Source organism: Musa acuminata, chromosome BXJ1-2 (assembly GCF_036884655.1).
Source record: "Musa acuminata AAA Group cultivar baxijiao chromosome BXJ1-2, Cavendish_Baxijiao_AAA, whole genome shotgun sequence".
NCBI lineage: Eukaryota > Viridiplantae > Streptophyta > Magnoliopsida > Zingiberales > Musaceae > Musa > Musa acuminata.
This window is the reverse complement of record NC_088328.1, coordinates 14607236-14628150: the sequence shown is the minus strand read 5'-3', so window position 1 is coordinate 14628150 and position 20915 is coordinate 14607236.

Here is a 20915-nt window from a genome sequence, read left to right as displayed (position 1 = left end):
GTTATTTTACAAATAGACACACGATTGAACTCGTTCTTATCTAAAGCATAAAACATGGCATTTATAGCTTTGGCATTTAAAGCAAAAGTCTTCTTTTCAAACTCATTTCAATCGTTCATTAGAAGAGAAGACTTTTGAAACTCATTTTCTACAATATTCCATAATTCGAAATCTATTGAAATTAGGAAGATCCTCATTCTAGTCTTCCAATATGTGTAATCTGTCCCATTGAACATGGGCGGACATATAATTGAATGACCCTTTAGGTTGCTGGGAAATGCCATCTCTTGGGTTTAAAACTAAATGAGAGTGAACCTTGCTCTGAGACCAATTATTAGGGGGTGAATTAATGCAGCGAAAAATTTTTTCGATTTCAAAAGTCTTAGTTTCGATTAAAACCGATTCTGACGAAAATCATTTCGATTCAATCCATTTCTAAGAGAAATTGAATTTGAAAGCTTTTGTATAAGTGCAAAGAGAAGATTAAGGAGGTTTGCAATAATGTAAATTGCACAAATGAAAAGCAAACCAGAATTTAGAGTGGTTCGGTCAATGTGACCTACATCTACTTTCAGATTCCTCCTCCGTCGAGGTCACCGACGTCCACTAAAGGCCTTCCTTCAATAGGTGAAGACCAAACACCTCCTTACAGTGCTTTCTCCTTTTCTCAGGTTTAGGAGATAACCCTTACAAGCCTCACTCCTCTTTCTTGGATGTTTACAAAGCTAAGAGAGGGAGGGGAGGACTCTTTCTAACTTTTACAACACTTAACACTCTAGAGATTCAAGAATATGTTAAACACTTTTATGCCCTTTCATTCAGAAAAGGGTGGAGATTTTATAGGCCCTAATGGCTTCAAAATTGGAGTCAAAAAGTGTCATATCCCCAGATTTCGGGGTACTGACGGTACCACCGCCATTACTGGACGGTATTGCCACCGTTGGTCTGACACTAAGTGGTACCACAACTTGACAAGGGTAGTACCACCGCTGGCAGCATTCATTGTCGGTGGTACCACCGCCCAAACAACCTAGGACACTTTCTTCCAAGCGGTGACACCGCCGACTAAGATTTCAGTTGCTGAATGGGCTGCTCAATTCAGCCCAATTCAACCCTATTAAGGGCTCAATTGGCCCCTAATTAAGTTAGTGTGATTACCTCCTAATTCTAACTTAATTTACAATCTAACTATGATAATTAAGACATAATCATAGCACTTCTTGTTCCGATGCATTAATTGCTCTTCCCGCGAGCTTCCAGCGAACATCCGACGAACTCTCAACAATGTTCTGGCGGACTCCCGGCAAGCTCCTGGACTTTATGATGATCTTCTTGGTGAGTACCGATGAGCTTCTTTGGCAAGCTCCTGGACTTCTCGATTGGTTCCGGTAGAATTTCCGACGAACGTTCGGACTTCCGATGAATTCTTGAACTCCGAACGAGATCTCGATCTTGACTCTAATACAACACCTGCTTTATGTCTTACTGCTATCGTAGTTAATCCTGCACACTTTTCTTAACATATAGATTAGATCAAATAATTTACAATTGACTTCATCATCAAAATCCGAGATTCAACACTATTCAGGGTGCACTTATACCCTAAATTAGACTTGATATCATCGGCATTAGACTAGAAACTTGAGTCTGTGTAGCCTTCAACCTTGAGGCTACTACCTCCATATACCAATAAAAGCTCCTTGGTCTTTCTCAAGTACTTAAAGATACACTTTACTACTTTCTAGTTCTCCAAGCCTAGATCCGCTTGATATATGCTCGTGACAATCAAAGCATGAGCTATATCAAGTCTAGTATATAGCATGACATACATGATAGGCCCTATTGCTAAAGCATAGGATTGCCTATCCATGTTCACCCTTTTTTAAGGATTCTATTGGGACATACTCCTAGAAAGCGTCTCATTGGTATGAGACCTCTCTTGAAATTTTTACATGTCAAACCTTTTGACAATGATGTCTATGTACTTGGACTGGGACAAGCTAAGCATCCTCTTGGATCTATCTCTATAGATCTAAATCCCCAAGATATAAGATGCTTCTCCAAAGTCCTTCATGAAGAAGTGTCTAGATAACCAAGCATTTACTGTGGATAGCATTCCTACTTCATTCTCAATGATCAGGGTGTCATCCACATATAATACCAAGAAGGTGATAGCGCTTCCACTTACCTTTCTATATACACAAGGCTCATCTTCATTCTTAATGAAGTCATAAGATCTGATCACCACATCAAATCTCATGTTTCAACTTCGGGAAGCTTGCTTCAGTCCATAAATGGACCTAAGCAACCTACACACTTTATTTAGACAATCCTTAGACACGAATCCCTTATGTTGTATCATATACACATCCTCCTTGAGATTGCTATTGAGGAACGTGGTTTTCACATCCATCTACCATATCTCATAATCATAGTATACTGCAATAGCCAATATAATTCGGATGGATTTTAGCAAGGCTATAGGTGAGAAGGTTTCGTCATAGTTAGCACCTTGCCTTTGACGATACTCCTTAACCACTAGCCTTGCTTTCTAGATCTCTACCTTTCCATCTACTCCAATCTTCTTCTTGAAGATCCACTTGCAACCAATGGGTACAATACCCTCAAGTGCATCAACTAGGTTCTAAACCTTATTGGAGTACATTGAATCCATCTCAGAATTCATGACTTTTTGTCATTTCCCGGAGTCTATACTTGTAATAGCCTCCTCGTAGGTCTGAGGATCAATATCTTCAATATCCTCTCTTCTAATATGTCCTACATATCTCTCAAAAGGATGAGATACTTTGCATGACCTATGTAAAGTCAGAACTTGTGTGCTAGGTACCTGAACAGACTCGGGCTATCGAATGGTGCTTAATATAAGTTCTCCAACCTCGCTCAACTCTATCATGCTCCCATTATCTCCACCAAGAATATGTTCCTTCTCAAGGAACATCGCTCTCTTGGCTACAAAGACTTTTTGGTTATCGGGATAATAGAAATAATACTCATTAGTTTCCTTGGGGTATCCCATGAATATACATAGTTCCGTCCTTGATTCTAATTTGTCGAGGTTATGTCTTTTGACATGGGTAGGGCAGCCCCAACTCTTAACAACCTTAAGATCAGGCTTCTTCTCTTTCCATATCTCATATGGAGTAGACACCAATGACTTGGTTGGAATTTTGTTCAGAAGGTAAGCTACGGTCTCTAAGGCGTATCCCTAAAATGAGATGGGGAGGTCGACAAAATTCATCATGGATTGTACCATGTCTAACAGTGTGTGATTCTCTCTTTCGGATACACCATTAAGTTGGGATGTATAAGGAGGTGTCCATCGGGACAGAATCCCATAGTCCTCGAGAAATTAGGTGAACTCTGTACTCAAGTACTCACCTCCTCGATCTGATTAAAGTGTCTTGATACCTTTTTTAGTTTGATTCTCTATTTTATTCTTATACTCCCTGAATTTCTCAAATGCCTCAGACTTATACTTTATCAAGTACACATATCCATACTTTGAGAAATCATCAGTAAAAGTAATGAAGTAGGAGTAACCACTTATGGCATGAGTTGACATGGGACCACATACATCACTATGTATGAGTTCAGCAACTCATGGCTCTCTTCAGTTCCACTAAATGGAGAGTTGGTCATCTTTCTATGAAGACAAGGCTCGCAAGTTATATATGACTCATAGTCGAATGGATCTAAATATCAATTATTTAGCAACTTTTGAATCCTTTCCTCATGGATATGACCTAGCCTATAATGCCACAAGTATGCACAGTTCAACTTATTTTATTTCCTTTTAGACGTATTTACATTAATGATATATGGAGCAGTGTCTAGCATAAACAAACCATTATGCAAAGATCTTTACACCAATCTCTTAGGCTTTGTCGGAATCTACAACAAATTATAGATGTGATAAGCACTACCGGTATCCAATACCATACACTATCACAAAAATATGACAACTAGAGACTGATCATGAATGTACCAAAAGCTTCTCCAAGCTTATGTTTTGCCCTCTCTGTGAAATACTTATTGCAATTCCTCTTCCAATGCCCATCTTTGTCATAGTGGAAGCATTGGCCTTTGTCCTTTGTTGGGTTTTTCTTAGCAACCTTTGTTTTACTCGGTCTACCCTTATCCTTGCCCTTCTTAAGGGATTTTTCTGCCTTCCTTTTCTTTCTAGTCTCACTAGGATAGAGAACTGGCTTCTATTTCTTGATAGTGCTTTCTACCTCCCTCAACATATTGAGGAGCTCAAGGAGAGTCACCTCAATCTTATTCATATTAAAATTCATTATGAATTGAGAAAAAGAATCTGGTAGGGACTGAAGTTCAAGGTCTACATATAGGTCATCATCTAGGGTCATCCCTAGACCTGTAAGTTTCTCTATCCACTCAATTATCTTATGGACATGGTTCTGAATCGGTGTCACCTCAGTCATCCTAGCATGAAAGAGACTCTTGGATATCTCATATCACTAAGTCCTTCCCTATTCCTCAAATAATTTTTGGAGATATAGGATAATAGATCTTACATCCACCCTTTCATGCTGTCTCTGATACTCAGGAGTCATGAAGACCAACATATAATACTAAGTAAGAGTGGAGTTATCTATGTACTTCACGTAGTGAGCGATCTCATCCTCACTTGCCCCTTCCTCGGGCATAGACATCACTTTGTTAAGGACATATGTGATTTTCTCCATCATAAGAATGATTCTCAGGTTGCAGGGCCAATCGGTGTAATTTGAACCAGTGAGGCGATCGACATCAAGTATGTCACGTAAGGGATTTGAATGCAACATAATTTTAAAAATAAAGATGTAGCAGAAATAAATAACATGCAGATTTTACAGAAAAATAAATAATTAAGATAAGGACTTCTATCTTAATATACTCCCATTATTTTCTCGCGAATCACACAACTCACTCTAGTATGTGAATCGGAGACTCTCAATAGATCTCTAGTGGGGATCGGGAACCAATCGATGTCTTAACATAACCTCGAGTGACTCGACCAATTACACTAAGTCCTTAGAGGTAGGCAACTCTTGCCAATCACAACTCCTTGTGATTCCCATCTTGTTTGACCTTTGAACCACCATGGTCTCAAGTGACTTGACCAACCATGGTATTCGATTAAGTCATCACCATCATTATAAGATGAGTCTGATTCGATAATATGCCCTCGAGTTATTCGACCAAGCATACCATATTTTCGGGTCACCAATGACATCTCTATATCATAGGCAAGATAGTGAATCGTGAAATAGGTGAGCCTCGAGTGACTCAACCAACTCAACCTACGTCGGGAATCGGTCCCTACCTATAATGATGGAAGGCCACGTGGGTCAATCTAATTGCCTTATGTTTACCGACTTAATATTATAAAGGGAGAAGATTTTTGACTTGATCTCCTAATACAACGTGTCACACACATAGATATTTAATAGATATCTACATCGCATGCAAATATATATATCTAGTAGGTGTATAAATAATCGCATATCAAATGAGCAATCATACTAGATGATCATGGACCACATCCTAATGTGATCAGGCCCGAGCCAATGGGCCTAATCACTCACATCAAGATCTATGTGTGCGATGGCACATCTCTATGCCCTATGATCGTCCATCTCATCATCGTCGATTCCGTTGGCATCTCGACGCATTTCCATGCATCGCGATCGTCCATCTCGACCTCATGGGTCTCGCTATCACTTCCACGCTCTTGTTGTGCATCCTTATGTACTTACAACTTAATCACAGGCACGCAAGCATAACAATAAATGAGAAATAAATTAGAGGCTCGCAGGCTCCAATAATAATAATAATCACATGTACACACACATCACACGGTCCATGATCATCTGTCCATATCATATATCACATGTATTCATCATCATCATATAGGACTACTAGATAATAATAATAATAATAATAATAATAATAATAATAATAATTAAAAATTTTAATTAACTAATTCTTTTTAAAACTAGGGATATGCAAAAAAATTTCATAATTATAAAGGGCATTTTGGTAATTTAGATATAAAGGACAAACTCAAAATTTTTAAAATTCTTAGGGGCAAAACTATCTTTTGTCCGAAAAACCTAACCCTTCTCCTTCTCCCCTGCATTGTGGCCACCGCCACCTTGTCGGCGATGGCCTTTACAGCGGGAGCGCCGCCTCTGCCCGTGGGTGGCGTTAACCACGCTGGCGAGTGTCCCAATGAGCACCGCCACACCTGTAGGCAGTTCAGCCCGCGGGCACATCGCCCGTAGGCGGCGCGGGCCTTGCAAGCACCTCTGCCTGCAAGCGTCGCCTCTTGAGGGTGGTTCTCCCCGTGGGCACAGCGCTTGTAGGCACTGCCGCCCACACGACCGCCTCTGCCCGCGGGCGTAGTGTCCGCAGGCACTGTCGCCCCCGTGGGCACAACGCCCATAGGCTACTGGCCGTAAGCTACAAGACGCAAGCTTGTTGCAAGCAGGCCGCCGGCTTGCTATTGCAGACATAGCGCTTGCACGCAGCAACATTTGTTGCACCTGAGTTGTGCTACATGCCTGTGGTCGTCGCCCTTGCGGCTGCTACTGCAAGCGACCACACGCATGCAGATGGTAGCAAGCAACCTTCTACGAGGGCAACAAGGGCAGCAATAGATGCTGCCCCTTCTTGCTTTTGCGTCAATGATTTTGTCGTCAAAAGCTTCTCCAAAATACAACACACTATCACAGACTTAGTTGGTTTTGCCTAAGTCGTGCGGCACCTTTGCGTGTCCGTCCGCAAAGGTCAGCCTCCCCGAAGCCTCCCATTGTCCCTTAGGACCAACAAAAGAGAGAACGGATTAGAGAGAACACCTCAATCGGGATCCACAAGCAAACATCTTCGAAAAATACTTCATAGACAATGCAAATTACAAACAAACTTTACAAGCTCTGAACAGTTGCACAACAAAGGGTAAAATGATCCATTACAGACCGAAAATCTCTCACACGTGTCCACATGACACAACCTTTATTTACAAGCCTAAAGAGGCCACCAACTTAACTAAAATGGGATTATTAAGCCTTCGGTCGTCCCTCTACATGCTGTACAAGGCATGAACATACCGAAAGACACGGACATACATAAGCATTACATCAAATATCCTGTTTAGAAGTTTGTCTGTGACATTCTCCCCCACTTATTCCTTTGACGTCCTCGGCGAAGCCTTTGTGAACATTGCAACTCCTCGCCTTTGCTGAGTCTTTAATCTTTCGCTCCAACTGCCATGCGCCTCTTGGCTCCCAGCTGCTCTCCGCTGCTGGTTTTGAGTAGTCGAACCTTTGATCCGCCATGCTGCTTCAACTCACCAATGACTCTGACTCTGGTGTGGGGTTGGCTGAGTTGTGTTGATCCTTGTTGATTTCTACGGATCCTCCAAATGAAGGAAAAGACCATCCTTACTACGCTAGTCTCTCAAATGCCTTATGCTGCTTGAACTGGGTGGATGCTTGTTGGAGCTTTAACAAGCATTATCTCGCAAACTTCTGAAGTTTTGGATCCTTCCTCTACAAAATTTGCTCATTGACTCTTCTTTCACTTAGTTGTCATATCCAAGTAGGTTGGCATTTCGTTGGGAAATGAAGTGGACAATCTACTCTTAGTAGCACTGATCACCGTTGGTGAGGATTTGACAACTATTATCTTTCATTATCTTCGAATGGTCTTTGAACATGTGCAGGGCTCCACTGCTGGATAGATAAGAGAATTGGGGTACTCGGTTTCGCCCATTCTCTTAAGGGTTGAGAAGGCAAAGGTTACTTGACTTCGCCCGCCTCCTCGAGGTTGTACTCCATGCATCGAGCTGGTTACTAGCCTTCGCCTGCTCTTTGCTCACACTTCTGAAGCACTTGAAGTGTTTGCACTCCTTGCGTTGAGTTAGTTACTGTGATTCACCTTCTCAATGCCATCGAACTTCTGGAATGCAGGAAGTTTTCACCCCAACTTGGAGTAATTCTCTAATAGCTTTGGTCGCCTCTGAGATTGTATCGTCTTCTCCATCAACCCTGCCGCCTACTCCCCTGAGTAGTGAAGGTATAACACCATGTACTGCCTGCTTCGTTCCTTGGTCGTGCACTCTTGCATGACCCGAAGTCCTTCACTTTCAGCTATCTTGATGAGAAACTCATTGACACCAGTCTTACGAAGTTCTTTGGCCTCTGCCCTTCAGCCTTGTCACGGTACTTAGAGTTTGCCTCTGCATGCTCTACCTCCTCGGCCCCTTTCACGACCAAGCGCTCTCCCTCTATGAGAGCAAGGGATCAATGACTTTCACGGAAATCCCGCCTCTGCGGTACCATGGCGCTGCCATGCCCATGGCACTACTATCCGTCGCCTCGCATATGTTAGGATCGGAGCGGCACTAAGAGGGGGGGGGGTGAATTAGTGCAGCGGTAAAGTGTGATAAACTTTTGACGATTTAAACACTTTCGGAAACTTCGTACGATAAAAGTAACGTTTTCGTTTGAAACCGTTTCGATTGCGTTTTAACTTGAAGAGATAAGTAAGACGGAGACCAAGAAGTAGAGCATTAAAGTACAAATGGTTTGCAGTAATGTAAATGACAATAAGTAAATGCAAACCAGAGATCACGCCGATTTTATAGTGGTTCGGTCAAATGACCTACATCCACTTGCGAGGCCTCTCTTCGATGAGGCTCTCCACCTTCCACTAGCAAATCTCTTGAAATGGAAGGGTAAATACCCCTCTTACAACTTTTTACAAGCGGTTCACTCTCTTATAGATTTTCAGCAAGAAAGAAGGAGGTGAACAACAGCAAATTGAAAACAAGACTAGCAAAGACTTTTCTAAGACCTTTCTCTCAAACAATTGCTGCTCAAAAAGTTGTAATCTCAGCTGAGATTTGAGGGGTATTTATAGGCCTCAAGAGGATTCAAATTTGAGCTCCAAAATTTGAATTCTCTTTGGGTTCCCGATGCTGGCGGTGCCACCGCCTGTTACTGTCAGACATTGACAGTGCTGGGCGGTGCCACCGCCCAGTCAAGCGGTGCCACCGCCCAGCTCTCGGGTGCTGGGCGGTGCCACCGCCTAGGCCAATTCAGCTCACTAGTTGGGCTCCAAACTTGGTCCAAACCAGTCCGAACTCGGGCCCAATTGGCCCCTACTTGGGTTATAGGATTAACACATAATCCTAACCCTAATTAATGTGCTAACTACGAATTTAAAGACATTTTCTAAGCTATTACAAAGTCCGTAAGTCAAGACTTCTTCCGGCGAGCTTCCGGCGAACTTCCGACAGTCTTCCGATAAACTCTCGGAAACCATTCTGCGGACTCCCGACAAGCTCCTAGACTTCACGATTTGATCTTGGCGAGTTCCAACGAGCTTCTTCGGTAAGCTCTGATCTTTCTCGGTGAGCTCCGCGAACTTCCAACGAACCTTCCGGCGAGCTTCCGAAAAACCCTTCGGCAAGCTCCCTTACTCATTCTCGGCTAGTTCCAGTAGCATTCCCGACGAACCTTCGGACTTCCGTCGAACTCTCGAACTCCCAACAAATCCTTCGCGCTTGACTCTAGCACTTTGTTTTGCTTTATGTCTTCATCGTTATTGTAGTTAATCCTGCACACACAAACCAAAACTCAACTCCGATCTAGATAATTATTACAACGCGAATTGACATTCTGTTGCCCGGCACGTCATTGGTTGTCGCTTCGTCCGATTCTTCGGTGCATCGTCCTCTCTTGCAGCTTGTTGCCCAATCGGCGGTTGACCTCCGTAACCCCAATATCCTTGGCGCAATTTCGCTCTCCTTGGCCCGATGCCCGACGTCCGAAGCATTCAACCATCCAATATCCTGACGTGATCTCTTCCGGCGCAACGTCAATTCCTCCTGCGTCAACTATCTAAACCTGATCGAGTAGACCTGCATCGCTCAAAATGTAGTTTAAATCATAAACATATATCGAGTGGTTTCATCATCAAAATACGAGTTTCAACAATCTCCCCCTTTTTGATGATGACAACCACTTGATGACGGAGTTAACCTTAACTCCCGGAGTTTAAACAAACTCCCCCTATCAATATGCCATATTGATAGAACCTTGAATTCAAACTGAATTCAAGTCATTGCAATATTCATCATGAATACTTGCAACACATCATCATGAACATATGCATAAACTTATGCATATCATGTCATCAACATACTTCTCCCCCTTTGTCATCAACAAAAAGGAGAAGTACAACTATTCTTTGTGTTTGTAATATAAGTTCAACTCATTGCATGAAAAACATAATATTAAGTTTTATCATCATGCAGTTTTGAAGCTAGAAAATTTAGCAATTAATGCATCATGCTTAGGACATTCAAGCTATCAAGTTTTAGATATGCAAGTTTTACAGCATACAAGATAGCACTTTTGGTAATGTTCAAGATAGTAAGTTCTACATCATGCAAGCTAGCAATATTGAGATGTTCAAGAAAGCAACTCTTGCTTTTTAAAATATGCAAATTTGTCAAGTTTTGCTAGATGTGCAAGTTAGCATTTTTGCCTCTTAAGATAGGAAAGATAGCACATTTGTTTCTTTTGAGATAGCAACTTTTTGCTTCTCTTTAGATTACAAGCTAGCAATTTTTACGATATGTAAGTTTCACAATATACAAGCTAGCAAAAATTTCGAAAGCAAATGCAAGATAGCTTTCTTGTGTAAGCTCATAATTCTTGCTTCCTATTGCAATGTGCAAGTTGCAAGTTTTGCTTCTTGAGATAGGCAAGATAGCACTTTTGCAATTTTTGTTTCTTAAGATAGGCAAGCTTGTGATGTTCAAAATAACAAGCTCTTTCTTCTAGAAGTGCCATTTTTGCTTTCTTTGCAAAGTGTAAGCTAGCAAAATGTTTGAAAAAGTGATCAAGTTTTGCAACATACAAGCTAGCAAAAATTTCAAACTAGCAAGAGATAATGTTTTACACGAGGCAAGCAAACAATTTGGCAAATGTTACATTTGCATCTTCTCTTTTGAGAAGTGTAATTTTTGCTTTCATCTTGAATTGTGCAAGCTAGTTAGTTTGCCTCTTTTCATGATGTCCACGCTAGAAATTCTTGCTCCCCCTTTGTCATTGTCAAAAAGAAGGAAAGACCCTTATATCAATTTTCATATTATGACAAAGGTAAGTATCATTATTTGTGCATCATTATATATTCAAATTAAAACATACACAATTTCAATAACCTTATTTTTCATGCACGATACCGAAAAATAAATCAATCATCATTAATAAGCATATCATACATGATACTCAAACATTAAAATTTTTAAGCATTTATCAACATGTTGATCATGATACCAAACATTCATCATTTAAAGCATTCATGATACACATCATATGCAATAAATACATCATGTACATCATTATCATAAGTATTGCATACATCATTTTAACTTTATGAATATTTCATCATTGCATGCATTATACCAAAACATTTCAAGCCATGCAAGTCATAAATACAAAGAAATCATGTCATGAAGGATAAAATCATTTGAATACCAAAAGACATGATTCATATAGTAAATATCTTCTTTAAATAAAATATCAAGAAAAATCATAGGAGTACAAAGAAGAGATCTTGTTTTAAAACAAAAATTAAGTAATAACTCCAAGAACTCACAAGGAAAAATCATGATTCATTTAGAAAATCTCCTCTCAAGAGAATATCAAGTAAAATCATAGAAGATCGATTAATGAGAAATTTGGATTTATAATAAAATCTCATGTATCGAATGTCGAGAAATCAAAATGATGATTTATATAAAAAATATCACAAGTTATATTCAAGAGAAAAATCATCATTCATTTTCAACTTATTCAATTTGTCACATCAATATTTCTTAGATATGCATGATACCAAAATACCCTGAGGACCAAAAGGTTTTTATAGCCAAGAAAGTGGTGTTCCTTGAGAAGGAATATATTCTTGATGGAGATAGTATGAGCATGATAGAGTTAAGCGAGGTTGGGGAACCTAGCTCAAGCACCACTCCATAGCTTGAGTCTGTTCAAATACCTAACACACAAGTTTCAACTTTACGTAGGTCTGGCAAAGTATCATATCCTCCTAAGAGATATGTGAGATATATTAGAGGAGAGGATATTGAGGTTATTAATTCTCAGACCTACGAGGAGGCTATTACAAGTATAAACTCTGGAAAGTGGCAAGACACCATGAATTATGAGATGGATTCTATGTACTCCAACAAGGTTTAGAACCCAGTTGATGCACCCGAGGGTATTGTACCTATTGGTTGTAGGTGGATCTTCAAGAAGAAGATCGGAGTAGATGGAAAAGTAAAGACCTAAAATGCAAGGCTAGTGGTTAAGGGGTATCATCAAAGGCAAGGTGTTGACTATGACGTAACCTTCTCACCCGTAGTCATGCTAAAATCTATCTGAATTCTATTGGTTATTGCAACACACTATGATTATGAGATTTGGCAGATGGATGTGAAAATTATGTTCCTTAATGATAACTTCGAGGGTGTATATGATACAGCATGAGAGATTCGTATCTAAGGATAGCCTAGATAAGGTGTGTAGATTGCTTAGATCCATTTATGGACTAAAATAAGCTTTCCGAAGTCAGAACATAAGATTTGATAAGGCAATCATATCTTATGACTTTGTTAAGAATAAAGATGAGCCTTATGTGTACAGGAAGATAAGTGGGAGCACTATCACCTTCTTGATGTTATACGTGGATGACATCCTAATCATTGGGAATGATATAGGAAATCTATCAATAGTAAAAATTTGGTTATCTAGACACTTCTTTATGAAGGACTTAGGGGAAGCATCCTATATCTTAGGGATTCGGATCTATAGAGATAAATCCAAGAGGATGCTTGGTTTGTCCTAATCTAGGTACATAGACACCATTGTCAAAAGGTTTGGCATGAAAAATTCAAAATGAGGTCCCATACCAATGAGATATGGGATATCGCTTTCTAGGAGTATATCCCCAAAGGCTCTTGAAGAAAGGATGAACATAGATAAGATACCCTATACCTCAACGATATGGTATATTATATATGTGATGCTATGTACCAGGCCTAATATAGCGCATGCTCTGAGTGTCATGAGTAGGTATTAGGCAGATCCAGGCTTAGAGCACTGAAAAATAGTAAAGTGTATCCTTAAGTACTTAAGAAGGACTAATGATTTTTTATTGGTATATGGAGGTAGTAGCCTCAGGGTTGAAGGCCACATAGACTAGAGTTTTCAGTCTAATGTTGATGGTAGCAAGTTGAATGCAGGGAATGTGTACACCCTGACTAGAGGAGCAGTGTGCTGGAAAAGTTTTAAGTACGATACTACTACTGACTCGACTACAATGGTGGAGTGTATTGCTATAGCAAAGGCAGTAAAGGAGGAAGTCTGGATAAAGAAGTTTATCATGGATTTGGGAGTCATACCGAGTAGTGAGGGGTTGATTCCATTATATTGCAATAACAATGAGGCAATTGCTCAAGCAAAGGAACCCAGGTCTCATCAGAAGTCTAAGCATATTCTAAGAAGGTTCCACCTAATCATATAGATTGTGGCCCAAGGAAATATAGTAGTGGAAAGAGTTCCATCCGAAGATAATATCGTAGATCCACTAACAAAGTCGTTGTCTCATATTATCCTTGAGCATCATAAGGGTCTGATGGGGATGAGACATAGGTGATTGTCTTTAGGTCAAGTGAGAGATTGCTAGTCATAAGTGCCCTGCAAGCCAATCACGTGAGTGATAACACATGTGATATAACATGCACTCTTTTTCTTATTATATTATTTGATATTTTATCATTTTATATTTCTTGTTGTATGAATATATATTGTGATGTCCATGGATTGATACAATGGGAATCGGATCATGATGAGATCACGATAATGAGACCGATTCACTTTTAAACATATACCCTAAATAATCTCGATCATAGGCTACTCAAAAGGGACATCGAGATAATCAGACAAACTAGTGTACTATATACCCATCCATATAATAGAGGTAGATGGTCTCATAACTACTCATGTGGGGACACTAGGGATATAGTGCAGGTGCTCATTGGAGAATGAGTTTACTGATTAATCCGCTCATGGAATGCTGGATGATTAATGATGTCGTATTGTCAAACAATGATTTCGAAGTCCTAGTGATGTATATGGTCCTTAAACTTCAGACACCAAGGATGTCTTATATGAGTACTCCACTCTTGAATACCAGACTTATAGATCTGAAAGTTTCAAATCTAGCACAGTCTATCATTGAGAGTAGTAGCCAACTTTATGAGGGCTATTGAGTATCGATAGAGGATTATCCAATCTCGATATCATAAGAAAAATATCTCATGTTCTTACTCAGACAAATCCCATGTCAGGGTCGTTCAGATTGAGAGAGAAAAAGTTCTCCGAGAGAATCCGATTAGAGTGAGACTCGAGTAGAAACCGTATAGGCCTAACAGCACCATACCTAGTATATGATCTTTAGGGTATTAGATGGATGAAGGACTATAAATACATGATAATTGAGGACAGATAGGTTCAATGGATTGGATTCTCCTATATTATTAGGGAACTACGGCATAGTGGTCTATTACGTCCGCAATCGATGAGTCGAGTGAATCATTATAAAAATAATAATGCACTTAGTTAGAAGAAGTTTTGATAGGTATAGCTTACAACCAACTCGATATTGGGCCTAGAGGGTCACACACATATAGTATGTGTTACAATGAGTAGAGGTTCATATATGAGATATCCGTTAGAGACCCTATCTTATTGGATATCTAATAAGCCCCTGAATTATTGGATCCTATGGATGAGATCTAATAAGAGTCAATAAGAGATTATTGGGTAGAGACCCACTAACTTAAGAGGTTTGGGTAGTTGGATGGAGATATAGTACCCAATATGGTAGAATCCATTAGGGATAAGTTGATAGGGGGTCTCTATAAATATAAGAGAACTGAAAGACCATAGGTTAAGTTCTTTTTGGTTGTCACCTCATATTCTCCTCTCTCCCTTACAATAAAAAGGGGCAACCCCTTCTTGATTGCATGGTGCACGCAAGGAAGAAATTTGGGTAGTGATTTGAGGAGCATCTTTGTAGCTCCTGCTATATGGATCACCGCTAGAGAGAAGGGCATTTGAACTCCTTCATCCTCTCCCACAAATCTATAGGTTTTTAGGGATATGCAATCTCCATAGATAACACATCTTTATTATATGTGTAGTTTTTTGGTTTTGCAGGTTTTTACGTATCAATCTTTGTACAACGATGAAACCTTATTTTTCTATGGGAATTCTAATATTTTATTTTCTATTTTTCTATTACGTATGTGATATCGTCTCAAATTTTCCAACAATATATATATACACACACACACACACATATATATATATATATATATATATATATATATATATATATATATATATATATATATATATATATATATATATATATATATATATATATATATATACACACACACACACACATATATATATATATATATATATATATATATATATATATATATATATATATATATATATATATATATATATATGTGTGTGTGTGTGTGTGTGTGTGTGTGTGTGTGTGTGTGTGTGTGTGTGTGTTATATATGTATATGTGAATATTAAATCATAATTAATATATATATAAATCATAATGAATATTAAATCATAATATATATATATATATATATATATATATATATATATATATATATATATATATATATATATACAAGGATTTATATCCAATGTACTTGGTGCAACCTTCAAATTTCAACTTCCTAATCCAAGCACCAATAGTTAGAATCTTAACATAAATGGAAGAATGAATAGTCATTGCCTAGTTGTTCTTAGCCAACAAATCCAAACCATCGATATAAGATAGTAATGCAGGGGGATGATATATAGTTGGTTTGACAAAACAAAATACATACAAATATATGCAAACTGTACTATTGACAAAAGTCAACAAAGTCAACATTATTATTATTAGAAATTAGATCTTCTATGTTTTGTGTACTAGGAAATTAATCTCTAAAGAATTTCTCAAACATGTAACATGAAGCTGTTGCTTCAACATTTATGAGTTTCCCATGATTGAAAACCCACTTAGGCTCTCTTCAACTATGATATTATCATCAACAAATAATATACAATATGAAGGTGTATTATTTAAGTGATTAGTAAATTTATCCATTATCAATGTGAAAAGGTAGATACTTAATACAGATCCTTGGTGTAATCTTATGTTATTAGAAAACTTACTAGACACACTCTCTATAACACTAATAGTTTCATTATTATATATATTTAATAATATCAGTATAATTAGTGGATACTTCTTTTTTTTCTAACCCACCATAATAAATCTCTAGGAACCATATCATAGGCTTTCTCTAATTCAATAAAAACTAAATAAAAATATTTTTTCCTGAAATTATTTATTAATTGCCTTAATAAATAAATAGCTTCTATGGTGATCTTTCAAGTATAAAATCAAATAAATTTTCAGATATATTTGTTTCAAGCTTTATCATATTTTCGATAACTCTTTCATAAAGTTTCATAGTATGATTCATGATTTTAATTCTCTATAATTTGAATAATTTTATATGTTATCTTTATTCTTGTAAGTTGGTACTAAAAAAACTCTTTTTCATTTATCAAGGATCTTTTTTAGTATCATGATTTTGTTAAATAAACTAGTTAACTAAGCTACTTCTTTATCTCTTAAACTTGTATAGACCTCAATAAGGATACCATCAAGCTCCATACTCTTATCTATTTTCATCTTCTTTAATGTGTCTTTTACTTTATTAGATCTAATTTTATTAATAAATATATGATTATTAAATCTATCATTATTCCTTAATCTCGTTCTCATTAGCCAACATTCTTTGATATTTGTCTTTAATGCATGTAATATGACCTAAATTCTTATACTTTCTTTCTCTAGCTTTAGCAACTTGACATATATCTTTTTCACAATCTTTCTTACCTAATTTATTGTAAAAATTATCATAAGCTTTATATCTTATCATATTAATCATTTTTTTAGCCTCTTTTTTAAATTCTTTATATATTTTAAATTTTATATTATTTTTATAATTTTATCAATCTTTAAAATATGATCTTTTAGTAAAAATTATTTTGTGAACTTTCTCGCACCACCACCAACTCTCTTTTGTTAAGTTCCTAAACTTATTAGCCATCGTAGTCCGAATAATATTAATATTATCCTTATCTAAATTCTAAATCATCTCCCTTTCCATCTTATTCTTAAAAGTGTTTACATTATCATATTTAAGATTTCATCATCTACTACTATTAATTTTTTCTACTTATGTTGATTCGTCAAAGTTCTGTCAACTATAACTTTATAATTCTTACAAATAATTTTATCTATCTTTCTAATGTGAAAAAAATCTATTTGACTATAGTTGTGATCACTTTTATAAGTAATTACATATTTATCTATCTTCTTAAAGTGAGCATTAATAATTATAAGATCATACAAAGTTATAAAATTCAAAATCATACCATCATCTTAATTTTTCTCCCTATAACCAAAGCCCCCATACACCCCTTGATATTCATCATATGTTTTCCCTAACCATTCAAGTCTCCTTCAATTATAAGTTTTTTTATTATGAGTATTTCTTGAATCATATCATCTAAACTTTCCAAAAATTCTCTTTTGGCTTAATCATCTATTTCAACTTGAGGGATATAACAACTAATAATATTCAAAACATCTTATCTTTTATAAATTTTAAATTATAATTATATCTTTAAATCTTTGTACATCTACAATATTGTTAAGATCGGACAATTCCTATGTTATTTCTATATTTAATTTTTTCAGAATACCAAAATTTAAATCCAGAACTATTAAATTTTTTTAGATTTTTTTCCTACCCGCTTAGCCTATTATAAGTAAATAATATTTATTTTTATTTTGGTCATAGTGTCTACTAATTCTAATCTCTTCCTTAAGAATATTCTTATATTTTAAGTTATTAACTTAACCCTATATCCTTAGACTAACTTCTTTACTCTCATTAGTTTGAAACAATAAGAGAACCCTTGCTTACTTGACACTATATTCAAGCGCCAATGTGAAGGGCAGCTTCCGAATAATCTCCTAGCCCACCGTTTGTAATTCGGATTACCTAGACAGTGAAGGCATCTCATGTCATTTTCGGGTGACAACCTAACTCTATACTAAAATCGGTAAAGTGACTTAACATAACCCTTAATCTTTTTAATGATCTATATGAAGTTGGGCTAAACCTAATTCATTCATATTCAAAAACTTTTTTTTTAGCTATAAATTCCTGAATAACGTGGAAGCCGCTTTTCAGCTCCACAAAAGAATTCTTACTGTATGTTTTGTTGGCAAAACAGCCTTGTGTTCATAACTCTAATCCAAGATGCAAAAACACTGAAATTTTCGAGATGATATCACCTTCACTGCACTGACACATGATCTCAGAAATGATGGTGAAAAATGGTGAATGATAGGATAGATATGTGCCCTATTGTCCACATTTATTAATGGCTACCTTACATAAGGCAATTTGGAAAAGTCCTTTCAATTGCATTGTCAAATACTTGATAGAGGCTTAATACCTGATGAAACAACATATGGTATTCTTTCAAGTTACAAGTCTTTGGGAAACAACTTTACTGCAAGAACTTGGAATGTCTAGGAACCTGAGATGGTAGTTGTCTTGTTTTCACCGACAGTCATTCATCTTTTGCGAGAAAATTCACTTGAGGATTCTCCTGCTATTTCTAATGCCAATTGTGCGATGCCTATGAAAAAAGTAAGCATCTTGATGATTCTCTCTTTGGTGTTATTCTCAACCTTCCTGATTGACCTAATGAATAGATTTGAAGTATTAGTACATATTTTGTTGTCTACAATATAATACTTGATTCACATTTTAGTGTTAAATCAATGCTTGTGCTGCCCATAAAGTAATACAAAGTTTATAGTTCAATGCTGATGCAAGTAGCATATGTGGATCCAATGAAAAATATAAGCATGTTTCTAGGCATCTTTCAAGGAAAACTACAAAGCAGCAAATTGTTGAGTTTCATGTTAATTGAGTCTTGAAATTATTTATTTTAGATCTTGATGTTTCATCCTTTTTTTTTTTTAATGGATCTATGTAATTTGTGTTTGTCGACACGCTTGTTAATTTTAATGATTGACTTCTAATGTCCCTATAGCTAAGACTATTATAACAAATATTTGATTTAATATTTTTGTATAATTGTGATCCTCTTTCCCGCAGAAATTTATTTTTGCACTACTTATTCTATATGTTGTAAGCATAAAAATTATCATATGCTATACGTAATACGAAAAAAATTTTATGTTAGGATTGAAATCAAATAATATTAGATCGGTTTTACGATACATATCTTTTGATGTCATCTGAAAATGATCTCTATATGATCTGCAAAGACATCATCTTTAGATCTAAAAATTACTGAAAGAAGAACTAGACTCTCCTTCTCGTCTCTTCCTATCCTTTAATAAGATCACTTAGATTGATAGTTCAGAGAGATTAAGAGAGAAACTGTAATATCTTAACTGCGTCCTTTATGAGATGTATCGTTTAGTTCTTAGAGGTCTTATCTATTTATAGATAAGAATAGAGGGTCTAAGATAATTTATTAGAAGAGTTCCTCGGGGGTCCCATAAGGAATGACCTATTATAATATAAACTTTTTTTTTATTGATTAATATATCTTATTAGAATCTAATTAATTCTATTATATATCTTATTTAATTATAAAGAAGTTTCTCGAACATCCCTAAAGAATGATCTACTATAATATGAATTTTTTTCTATTGATTAATATATGTTAATAGAATATAATTAATTCTATTATATATCTTATCTAATTATAAAAGAAGACTTTGATGACAGTGTTTATAGTTTGAGTGCAAATCCAACGGGTCCAAAGAATCACAACCCATGGTAATGAAGTTAGCTGGGAACAATATCTTTGGTGTTGAGGAGGACTGAGCAGTTGCAGGTGTCTCAACATTTCTAAACTAAGCAACAGTCAAAACTACCTTCACCCAAAAAAAAAAAGGTTTCAACTTCAATGATGATGGGCTTTGAAGAGTTGTAGTAATTCTTAGGTTTAATGTCATGACAAGAGGGATTTCAGAGTTTTGCTGCAAAGTCCTACGATGCGATGAGCTCTGTTCTTTGTGTGCAGGAGTTTGGAAGAATTGTCATGAGGTATTTCTTTATGTATATTATTTTATTTATCTGTAAGTTTTCTAGTTAGTCTCTCTCTCTCTCCTGTTTATCAATTTTTAATATTTTTTTTCACTTAGAAAGATATAAATTAAAATGTAACGATAAAACACACTTGAATTTGATAGCTTTTTTTAATTCATCAGTAAGATTTTCTCGTATAATTGGATAAATCTTATAATTAAAACTAGTTAATTAGTGTAAATAATAGTAAACAATACTTTATTATTATCTTGATAGATTTTTTTTTCTTTTGCTTATGATCATAATATTTTTGTTAATTCTTTTAGCTAGAATTATGATGAAATAGATTTCTTGTGGCAACTCAACATATCAAGTGTCACAAAATATTAATGAGAAAAGATAAAAGAAGGAATTAAACATAGTGGTTGTGAACCAACCTGACAGATTGGCAACACAATCTGCATCTTTGACGATACAAAACCATTTAATTGAAAGGCCGTCTGTCTATTAGGTGAAAACCGTTGGTCCTTACTCTCGGGGCCCACCGGTATCCACCAATGGGAATCGCCTCTTCCCTGTT